Source organism: Phalacrocorax aristotelis, chromosome 4, assembly GCF_949628215.1.
Source record: "Phalacrocorax aristotelis chromosome 4, bGulAri2.1, whole genome shotgun sequence".
NCBI lineage: Eukaryota > Metazoa > Chordata > Aves > Suliformes > Phalacrocoracidae > Phalacrocorax > Phalacrocorax aristotelis.
The window spans coordinates 78159382-78170329 of NC_134279.1; the positions used below are offsets into that span (position 1 = coordinate 78159382).

General features: G+C 45.7%; 1 protein-coding gene across 1 annotated transcript in view; it reads left to right on the forward strand.

Moving 5' to 3' along the window:
* Positions 1-10366: 10366 nt before the first annotated feature.
* Positions 10367-10948, forward strand: part of LOC142056766 (uncharacterized) — an 11843-nt gene continuing 11261 nt past the window's right edge. Inside the window, exons 1-2 of the mRNA XM_075092178.1 lie at positions 10367-10490; positions 10587-10948. The exon at positions 10587-10948 is cut by the window's right edge and continues 325 nt beyond it. The gene's annotated coding sequence lies outside the window, so the exon portion shown is untranslated. The remainder of the gene's footprint in view (positions 10491-10586) is intronic.

Sequence of the window (10948 nt, forward strand, 5' to 3'; positions counted from 1 at the left end):
GCTTTGGCCAGCAGAAGCAGGAATCTGAGAGCAGTTTGGGTAAAATTCCATTCCTAATGAGCAAGTTACAGATGTACCAGCATAATACTGTGCATCTTTTGAAAATCAGGTGGCCAGACAAGGTAGCGATGCCATATGGGAAAACTTTGTTTTAAGGCAATGATGCAAAACACAAGAGAGGCATTGGCAGGAATCACAAAAGAAAACCCTGGTCAACTCAAGATTTGTCACCTTTCAGAAATCAGCCCCTCAGTTTAGGGCTGTGGAACAGGTTCTATAGCGCTTATAGACATACGGGCTCTTATGACAGACACTGAGGAAGAATTTCCTTGATTTCTTTGAAGAATTTCAGGCGATTTTGCTGCCAGTCAAGGCATGTCTAAGCCGTACCTTGGGAGTGAACTATTCATGTACCCAGTGACGGATGTTCATGACTGACTGGCATATGCCAAAGACTGGGAAAGACAATACTAACCAGGAGCAAATATGGCAAGTGCCTGCAGGTTTTCCTGAGGTTCTACGGACTCTACATATGCAAAAAGAGGTGCAACTGCAAACTCAACAGGCAGCAGAGCTGAAAAGCTCTGATTGATGTTTAGGAAGACCAAAATTAGCGATTGGAGGAAGAGCAAGCACTGGATGTCCCCTGGAGCAGTGGTCTTCTGCAGTCATAACCTCATCATCTGTCTCGACAACATTTGTTTAACCAGGCTTGGTGAGAAAGAAAGCTTGGTGAGAAAGTGTTGGGAGATATTTTCCACCTGGCCAGTGATAAGAAGAATACATAGGTGAAAAGACATACCCTGAGCAGGCATACCCAGAGCTGGGCAAAAGTGACATAACAAAGGCAGTCAAGGAGAATTGGTTTAAAAAGCAAGGCAGTATTAAAACATTCGTGTCAAAGTCCAAATCAAGATTGCCTTTTATAATAAATGCTAAGGAAGAAGAACAAGTGTATGGTCCACAACATTAAGTTTGAGGTGAGCCCCCTGCTTTCGAAAAGGACAGGCTGAAGAGATGGGTGAAATATTACCAGAGTCTTTACAGACGACTGATCAAGAGATGAAAAGATGCTCAGTGTTTGGGAGATTATAACGCTTCAGGAGCAGGATGAGAAGAAGAATCTTACTGGCAGAGGCTGCAAAGAAGGGTCAGGAGACTGAGGAAATCTGAGGGGCTGAGAATGGGTTGATGGGGCTGTAGCATGGGTCATTGACCCAGCCAGGCAATTGTATGTTATTAGGGAAGAAAAGATCCCCTGAACAAGGAAAAGTGGACCCTAGTAAGCAAATCCCCACAATGGTGACCTTCCAAATTCTGTGCATTTCCTGATACCTAAGCAAATTCCTCACTGTGTTCCTTGGTGGAGGATTCAGAAGGTGGATTCAGTTTCCACAAAGTGAGAGGGACAGTACAGCAGAACCAGTGGAAGAGGCTGGTCACTGGCAAGTTCAGAGATACTGAACTTCAGTTGCACAATTTCAAAAAGTCATTTGACCCGGTGTGTTGCAATAGGTGTGTGGAGTGTCCTAGGGCTATATGATATGTATGTGTAAGAAGCTGCTGAAAAACATTATGAAGAGGTGAGGTCAGCAGTCCTGGTCAAGAGCAAGCTGAACAACTGGTTCAGCACAATGACTGGTAGCAGACAGGGTGACTTGATAATTTGCATCAACTTCTGGAGCTGCCTGTAGAAAGTGAAGGATGGGGTTACAGTCACTGAAGACTTCGGGCAAAGTCAGACAAGGAGATCAAGAGCCTGAGGATGATCACATCTTCAGTGGTGGTGCCAGTTCATCAGATGTGCCAAGTCAGGTTGCTGTGTCCAGTGATGAATGATGCAGATCAAACATTGGTGTGGGCCAGATGAAGACCAGGAGGAAAGGGAGAAAGGATGAGAACTACGCAGGCCGGTAGCAGCCGGGTGGACAAGATGGACCACCCCATTTATCTGAGGAATTTCACCACACAGCAACAGATCTCTCTACAGAGATCTGAAGGAGGATGTAGCTGGTGCCCGTGGGTGTAGATCATCTGAAACAGTCATGAAAAAGCACAGACAAATCAGGACAGCAAAAATCAGGCTACTCAGTAGGTCATTGTCCTTGCTCTATGTGCAAAGAAATTGACACTCAGGAAGGCAAAACAGAAAAAGATGGCTGGTATTCGCAAAGAAATGTTACAGACTGTGAGACCATGTCAGAAATGGGACAGTCAGCAATAGGATTTACAAAAGGGATGGTCATCTGTGTGAGGGAACACTGGCTGCTGGCTGGCTGGATAATCACTTTCAAGGTACCCTGTTCTTTGTTTTGGTAAAGGGAAGAGGACTAAGATGCTAGTGGTAGGAGAAACAAAATTATTGGTTTTAATTTTGATTTTTTTTTTTTGCTTTACAATTTTCTCAACAGAGGTGTGCACCCCTACATACTGAATTTACACCTACCTCTGTAAGCTACTACTTCCTACTCTTCCTTCATAGACCCTTTGAATCTGCAGTCTGTAGACCTGAAGGGGTGGATGTCATAAGAAAATGAGCCTGTACTTACTGAACACAGTGGAGCACGTGAGAATGACTTGTAACTGTCCTCTATGGTCATTAGTCTGCGGGACAAAAAAATAAAGGGCAAACCTCTCTGAAAATGGAGATGGCAAAAACAAGGGAAGTGAGAGGGAAAAGGGGCAAAGAGGAGATTCATGCATGCAGCAGTTTCAAGTTCATCCTTAAGCAATGAAGCCACTTTGAGTTTCCGAACACTGGACCTGTGACACCAGATCACTCTAATGGGCAAGGTAGACGGAGCCCTGCCAGACAGCAACCAGCACCAAGCGTGCAGAAGAGGCAAAATCCAACTCAAATTTCCACACTATCCTCTTGACGGGTAATCTGGCTCTGTACAGTCAGGAGGTTTCTGCGGAGCCGTGAATTCACATTGTGTAGTCCCAAAGTTTTGGATGGGATCCCTAAAAAAAAAAAAAAAATCATCAAATGTGCAGGATGGAGAGAACCAGATGATTTAATGTGGACTGTAGGAAGGGTGAGTGAGATAGAGGTGATTGAGCAGCATCAAAGGGTGACAATCAATTTGAATTTCCCCAGAAGTGATGTTGATGCCTGTGTTGCTTCTCCCTGTGCTTTTTCTTTAATTAAATACTGAGTGTTCCATTAGTAGTTGGAATAACACGCTGTTCTTGGGGAAAAGAAAACCCAAGTAATCCCTTTATCTGCTAAAATAGATGATTTCTAGTAGATTAAACAATGGCCTTTCAGCTACCAGAGCATAGTTCAGGCCATAATTGAAGTCCTCTCCTTGGCCTCTCCTCAGTCCCTCGCAGCCAGTAGTCCGTAGAGCCCCATCATCAGAGATAACCTCGGTGACTCTTGTCTGCAGTGAGTGTTTCTCCAGATGAGGAGATTAGTCAGAGATAAAGCATATTACCTGAAAATAATAAGTGATTACGGTCCCGGACTGTCTCTCCGCATTCATTTCATGCTGGTTAACCCTTGCAAAACTGGATGCTGCTAGGGTTTAGGTCTTTAAAGAGGAGGGAGGGTGAAGGAAGGTTTCCCATGTCTGAGTGGAAAAGGAGAAACTTCACCTTTTGTTTTCTGTTTCTTGCGCTGGGTGAGGATTTCTGGGCACGGCAGGAGGCACTCGGCTCCTTCATTGCTGCAGCCCATGGGATGTGGAGGAGCCGGGGCCGTGCCTTGCAGTGTCCTTGCGGTGTGCCATCACCCTCTGCCTCCCCGTACTGGCCAGTGAGGTCTTAAAACTCCCTTGCAAGTCATCTATCATTTACTTGATAGTGACATAGACAAATACTGGATGCTCAGTACACACACGCTGGCTGTATTTCCACTGCTGCATAAAACAGAACCAGGTCGTGGGTCCAGCCAGTGACCTGCTGTCATCTGTAAAGTTAAATTATTAGCATGGGCCAGGCATGTTTTGGGGTTAACAGTACTCTTCCATGCCCAGGCATGGCTCAAAGGCTATAAACTTCTCAGTAGCTGGTTTCCATGGGACTGGTCTGCTGTGGGGAATGCTGGCTGGGCTGTGTGGAGGTGAGCTCAGGGCCAAAGAACAGTCCCTGGTATTTTCTCCAGCATGGATGTAACTACTCTGACTTGACAACACAAAACCATTAATAGCTTTCATATTCATTCATCAGCAGGACATCCAGAGAAATAAAAAAACCTCGCAAGGCTTTTATAGCAAATTGTCTCTGTGTCTAGGAGAGAAAAAATGAACATGTTGTGGTTTTCTAGAAATTCAGACTTGTTGCCTAGGTAGGATGGAGAGAAAAAATGTAAAAAAAATCCCTCAGGTTGAAGAAATGCCTTGAAGTCTGCTTATGGGGCATTGCTGTTATCACTGCTGGGAGCGAGCTCCTGCGCTGCAGAAAGCAAGTGTCCTGACAGTAAGATCTTTTGCTTGGTCTCACTGCAGATATGAAGTCCTGGCCCTGTTCAAGTCACTGGGAGTTTTGTTAATGACTCATTCGGAGAACTGCTGTTTCATTCATAAAAGGCGTCTTCCCAGCTCTCGTGCCATTACAGCATCCTCTGTCTGTCATCGGGCCGGTCTCTGTGAGTGAGGGACGAGCGGGTTCATCCTTCTTCCTCTAAATGCTTCATCAGCCGCTCCCTTGAAAACTGTAAATAAAGGCTGCTGGGGATAGCTTTTCTGCTTGACCCCTCACCTGAAATGAAAATAAAGGTGGCTGAATTTCATCCTGATGCAGAGCTCCTTCCCGGGCTGGCTCTTTCCCATAGCTGTTGACAGTTACCTGCCAAGCCCCATGGTTGCCTTTGATTTTGCCGTAATGACATCTCGGTACTTAGGGTGGCTCTGGGACTGTAATCCTCTCTGCAGCCTTAACCAATTTATGGGGTAACCTGAGACCAGGCTCTCACTTCCCCATGATTTTGCCTCTTGTTAACACTCACCAAAGGTATCAACAAACTAAATGCAAAGGATTTATTTTATTGCAAGCTCAGGGCTGGCAAATATCTGCATGCACAACTACTGTAAATCTCTGCTTTTAGAGGGTAGCCGCATGCGCTTGCCACATTAAAACTGCACAGTATTTTATTTCCCCAAAGTGCGCTGCTGAAACGAATGCTTTGTTATCACTAACCAGCCGGCGCTCCAAGGAGCTGTTAAGAGCAGCAGTGAGGATTCAGCAAAGCGGTATTTATCCAGAGTTTTGCCACAGATTTTCTGTGTGATCTGCAGCTGCTTTGTCTCAGAGTGCTTTGTCTTTAAAATCCTTCAAGTCAAAGTCCTTTATCTGTCTCGTGTGTTTAGACTGTAAGCTCTACAGGGCCAGGGCTTTTTCTGTTGGCATAACAGCTTTTATAATAACTCTTCTCTGATCTTTAGAGGACCTACCTGTGCGTGTATAATACAGTTATAAAAGAGCAGTCTCAGCTTCATTGCAGTGAATGATCCTGGCATTAGAGGAGGACACGAGTCCTGGGCCCTGCTCCCTAACCTGTATTAATTGGCTTTTCTAAAGGAAATCTCAGGGCAGATGATTTACATGGTGACGGAAGTAGGAGGAGGATCCCTGGGGAAAGCAAACACTTGAGACTTCAAGGTGGGATGACTTCGGTGGCACACTTCTCTAATGACCGTCTGATCCAGGCGGTGCCCACTTCCTAAGCACAGATCAAAGACAAAAGGTGACTTCTGAAATGACATGCAACCACCTCTCACATTGCTTAAATTCTCTCCTCCTGCTGGCGTTTGATCTCACTTTACTTTTCCTGTCATTGGAAGCAGGTGGTTGCTTTATTCTCCCCGACAAGTTTAGATCAGCTGAACAGCTAATGGCTGCAGTGGGAAAATCCCGGTTGCAGACCCAGTCCAGACCTTGGTGCAGTCAGTGGAAAGGCTCCTCTTCACTGTAGTCAGTTGTGGATGAGGTCTAGATGAGCTGATTTGGAGTGGTCATTATCCTGTCAAACTTGCCTTTAAGAAGTAGATGTGATTGTATTGCGAGGTGAGACTCAAGGAATGGCCATCTGGCTGAAACTCCTCATGGGCTCCTCCAGACATGTAGGGATATGGCTTGAGGATTTTCCGTGATGTGCGATAAATGCACAGTCCTTCTATATTTATAGCTAGCAAGGACTCGTGTTTGTTATTATGGGCTCTATATGGTGGCTCCACAGACTGCTGGTGAAAAGGTCAGGCTCTCAGCCACCGTGAGATCTATGACAAATGTGATTGCAAGTGACAAGAGTAAGTCAAGCCAATGTCGTATTGTAACCAGAGTTATGTTAGATCAAGAGCTTGCCCAAGACTTGGGTCACCTGTGTGCTCTGCTCTGAATTTCACCTGTTACTCCAACGTGTCTGTAACGCATGGTGCTGTTCGTGTGAGCCTATCTCTAATTTTAACCTCTTTCCAAGGAGAAGGAGAAGCAGAATTTACCTAACAGGCAAGCTCTTAACAAAGAGCTGGATATCTGATACACATAATGGTCCCAGAGGCATGTTTACTTTGGACTGAGTGAGTGAGTGAAAACCATTTTGGAAGGGCTTTTTCACCTCTAGCGACTTAATCTAACGAGGAGAAAAGTGATGTGGTTAAAGGGCTATTTAAACAACAGCATTAGTGAGCAGATTTAGGTTCTCCAACAATACATATATCTATTTGCCTTACACAGGTGCATAAATATGCATTGATTTGTATCACAGGACACATCACATAGACAGTGATGAGATTTCAGCCATCCTCTGCTGATGGATTTTTTTTTTTGGAGGGGCAACCCTGAGAAAACAGCTGATTGTTTGGGCAGGCTACAGCGGAACTGCCCAAAGATTTGGGGCACCACCATTGAGTTCACCAGCTGCCCTGCTCCTCTTCTGCAGAGAGGAGTGTTGGTGCAACAAGGAGTTTGACTTTGAGGGCTCAAAGTAACTTATTTAGGTGGCTGGAAGAGAGCTGCAGCTGCCTCTGATTTAGGCTGAAGGATGCTGTTTATTTCTGCTCACAAGATGCCATAAATGCCCCCACCAATTTATCAAGAATATTGGAGAGAAGCATGACATAAATAACTCCATGGGAAACCCTCCCATGCTGGACTGCTACACTGCCACAAAAGTTCATGTTTTCAGACCCAAATGGATGACTGACCTCGTGCTGACAGAACAGGCTGTCAACACTCGTCCCTTGAAGAAGAGTCTCTCCTTTGCGCTTTGTCTCCCCATGGTGATGACCTGAATGGAGATTCACAGATTACGTCCTGCCTTTTTCACACGATGGGGGTCCTGCGTACCAATCGCTTCCCTCTTTCAACATCCTCACGGGGGCAATGAATCTTATTCCCAGCCCTAAGAGCATTTGTCAAGAGCTGGGTTGACAGGGAGGTATGTCCTCCTTGGTCATGTTGTCTTACATTGAGCTGTTAATAGCTGAGATGGCTCACCTGAACCCTGTCGGTACCCAGCGCAGCGCCTTGCACAAGAGCAATGCAGGCTTAGATAACACCATTGCCATTTCACAAGAGGAAAAAGACAACAGGTATGGGAAGCTAGGGCCAAATTGAGGTGAAATTCATCTCTGTGTCACATCCTATATGCTATTGCAGTCCTACTGAGGCTATGAGATCGACTTTCCAGAGGTACATAGGTACCTCTAAGCACAGGGAGATATCTAGCAGGATGTTGGGAAGGAGCTACACAGATCAGGTACACAAATGTCACTGTCTTATGTTATAATTAAGGTCCTTGACTTTAATTTAAACTCTTCCTGTTTGATTTTAAAGGACCTGAACTCAGCTGTCGTGCATTTGGGCCCATTGGAAAGTTCTCCCAAGGTGCTACTAAAACACATAATTGTCTGCCTTTGACAATCTGCTCCCGAGTGGCTAGCTGCAGTTTCCTTGTATCCATGCACGTAGCATGATGTGGAGAGGTCAAAAGCACCCGCACCCTGTGAAAATCTCCCTGGATGTTTGGGGTGATTATTGCCTCGAGAAACAGGAGCACTTCCATTCAGGTACATGGTTTAGGCTCCTGACCCTGGGAATCTCAGCTGTCACCTCCCTGGAGTATTGTGAAAATAAACCAATTATTTAAGAGCAATTTTCTCCTGCAGGTGTTTATATCGCAGTGTTGGTCTTCAGCATTATCTTCTGCCTTAGAGATGTGCAGACAGCTGCACAGACAGCAGCCATGCAGGGTACAGTGAGCTCTCTTCAATGAGCTGCTCCTAGGGAAGGGAAGCTCTAGAAAAACATATAGAAAGCATTTAGTTGGGGGAAAGTGGAGAGGAAAAGGCACAGGGAAAGCTGCCTGGTCAAAAAAATGCTGACAAAGCAACGCCATGGCTGAGATTCACAGGTAACACTGAAGTGCCCAGTGCTGCTTTGTGTAGCCCAGCAGAGTTTGAACGATCATGCAGTGGTTAATGCTGTTAAGAAGGGGCAATTCCAGCCTATGTGAAGCTGACACAATATTTCCATTCATTCCAGTTGGATGTCTCCCTCTTGGTGCTTCTAACGTGCAGCCCGTGCTGAGCACTGTGTGCAGGGATGCCAGGGCAGGGATCTGACATGTACGAGCATCCTTTTGCCGATTTCCCTTGTATCGGGGGGCTCCAGAGAAATCTGGGACCATTGCAGGGAATTGGTATTGCAGGAGAGATAATGGCACTGCAGCCCACAGGCGTCTGTGGGGGAAGTTTAAAAAAGTCCATATGTATAAAAACACTTTAAAAAGTAAGGTATATGGCTGGTGTACTTTTTTTCCATATCTGAATTAGAATTAAGGGGGCAGATAAGCTCTCTCACAGCCAGAGGAAGATGAGAGCTGGGAGTTTGGTTCCTACCCACTTCTAACTGGGATTTTGTTGGCAATTATCAGCCCCATCGTTTGGTATTTGGAAAGAAGAAATGGGAAACTGAACAGCAATAGTGGGCTGCTCCTGCATGAACTATCCTGGCAAAATGCCTTTTAATTTCATGTGAGCTGCGCCTGCAAGAAGATGGAAGGATCAAGCCATCATCAAGGAAGATCAGGACTCGGAGCCAGGTTTTGGAAATTGTCTCCTATCTCAGTAATGAATCAGACACCTTAGGTGAAATTCGGATCCTACTGAATAAGCATTTTAGTTTTTGAGTTTAGCAGGGCCAGGGTTTCACCCCTAACTTCAAATATATCCAAACACTGCTGTGCCTGCAGTTTGGAGCTAGTTACCAATGTTATATCCTGAAATTGTATCTCATTTATATTAGGCTTGTATGACCTGTTTCAGCTCCCCCTGTAACTGATGGGAGTTCAGATGCTGAGTTCAAGATGATGGCACTGTCCTGCCTTTACCTTGCTGCTTTACAGTACACCGATGTTTTAAAAGTGAATCTTCTTAATTTATGTTATTCCTGATAATGTTAGAGTGTAGACTTGATTTCATTTCTATCAGAAATAGGATTCATTTTCCCTGCCCTGGAAAGAAGACACTCTCAAGGGCTTACTGATACTTGTGTGTTTGACTTTAAGGCAGAAGTTTGTTCCTAATTAATTGAATAAGTGCTTTAATCCCTGGCCTGAGGGCTTCCCATAGAGCATTAGCTGTATTAAGAAGGAAATGGAGTGTAATCCCTTTAATATAAGCACAGGAGAACACGAGAGTTTCACATTTCTGCAAATAATTTCTTTCCTTGTTGCATCATTTATTCTAATATTAATTTGCATAAAATACCGTGGGGACAAAGGGCTGCTTCTTCTGCCTGACTCCAGTGCTGAGCTGTTAGCAGCACACCCTGCCAGAGCATTGGCATCCTCGGGCTCCAGTTATACACTGGTGCGTAACAGGGTGCAAAGAGAAATAACTCCAGAAATTCAGCTCATTCCAATGGTGCCTGTGATCCCAGGTCCATGACCGGCGCTCCTCTGTGGAGGATCCTGGAACCAAGATGTCATCTTTCTGACTCATGCATCATCACCAGCATTTATTACTATTTGCCTTACTGTAGTGCCAGAGAATCTTGTTTCTCAGCCCATAGCCAGGCTCATGCGTAGCTATAGAAATTGGACTCTTGGATGTGATTCAGCTGACCAAACTCAAGCTTTCTGAGAAAGCAGTTTATTTCATCCCCAAGTATGTATCTACATTGGTCACATGAATTGGGCTAAACGAGCCAGGAAGGCAGGAAGGATCAGCTCAGAGGGAGATGCCCTTTTTGTGGGCATCTAAAATTAGGTGAGATTAGTCTTGGATGAGCTAGATCCAAACCTGATTAATGTTTGACATTTTTTAAAGAGTAAAGACTGTTTCTGGTTTGCTGTTCCTGTCCATACGTTGGACAGAAGGCTAAATCTGAGCATCCCCTGCTGTCTTATGTTCCAGGTCATCAGAGGAAGGGAGCTGCATCATCTGGATGGGACAATTTGGGTGTACCTGGCCACCCTCCAAGACCAGGCGGAGATCCCTGCCTGCCTTATTTCTGCAATGTTTCCCACCCTTCCATGCAGTGAGGTAAGGATGATGTTTTCTTCCACTCCCAACAATGCATCCATAAAGTCGGTCCTTTCCTCCTGTTTCCCCATCTTTTGCTCTCTTCTTTATCTTTAGCAGGAGCTGAGGAGGCTTTGAGAGCTCACAGAGGGCAGGCTTTGTCCCTTTCCTGGCTGTATGTCCCCAGCATGGCTGGCTGCAGCTGAAAGAGCAGGTAGCAACTACCCAGCTATGACTGTGGGGTGGCTTCTCCTCCAAGAAGCCATCACCTCACACCTTCATGGGGAAGCCCTCCCACCAAGGCCTCCAGGGTTCTGGAGCGCAGGTCTCTCACAAAGGGACAGAGGTTCCCTTGTCCCTGGAAACAGTGTGGCCATGCAGACGCTGGTGGATTCTGTTGCATATGTGCTGTATCCCAGGAGGGGACACCCGTGTTCACCCCCTGTCTGTCGCTGGGGCTGGTGGTGGTGGGGTACTGC